Here is an 807-nt window from a genome sequence, read left to right on the forward strand (position 1 = left end):
ATGCCGCTACAGCTGCACTGGGCTGAATCCGTATTTCGCTTCTGGAATAGTTTGGTGGAGGACACTAGTAGCGTATACCACAGCGCCTTTCGTCAGGAAATTCGTTTGGCGTTAGTAACGAATTTGCAGTTTGATGGTTGGGGATCCAAAGTCATTCGTATCCTTAACCACTTAGAGCATGACTGGGGTGAGGAGGCAGTCGGGGGAGGCATTGATATGAGCGTTAGACGTTACTCGGCTTGCAAGCTTGATGTCGAAGCGCTGATGGACACCCTTAGGACACGTGTCAACGACGATTGGGCAAATGATAGGCTAGCTGTGGACCCTAGAGTTTTCGTTACGGACGGTAGGAAGCCCGGCGTGAAGATGGGCCGCCATAAGCACTGGATGGGGCCACCGAAGCCGTACGCGGGTTATATCCCCCCGGCGCATCATCGTGCCCTAATCCTTTTTCGTTTGTGTGTCTCCGACCTGGCGGTTAACAGTGAGAGCAACAGGGCTAGGGAGCACCGCGTGTGCGCTGTGTGTCGTAGTAATGGTGCTATTGAGGATGAGAAACACTTCTTGGTAGAATGTCCGGCGATTATGTCTGCGCGTCAGAAGCTCTGGGACCTCGGTGTGGCCGTCAATGCGAACATCCGTGATATCATGCAAGTGGATGATCAGCGTGGTCTTGCAAAGGCAATTTTTGAGATGTTTCGCTCCCGGCATGAGCACCTAACTACCCAACTTTCTCGGCGGTAACAGGCAATTGTGTTTCAGAGTCAAATTGACGCTGTTCTTTCTCATAAACACCCGTTTTCTTCT

Source organism: Volvox carteri, assembly GCF_000143455.1.
Source record: "Volvox carteri f. nagariensis unplaced genomic scaffold VOLCAscaffold_6, whole genome shotgun sequence".
Lineage (NCBI taxonomy): Eukaryota > Viridiplantae > Chlorophyta > Chlorophyceae > Chlamydomonadales > Volvocaceae > Volvox > Volvox carteri.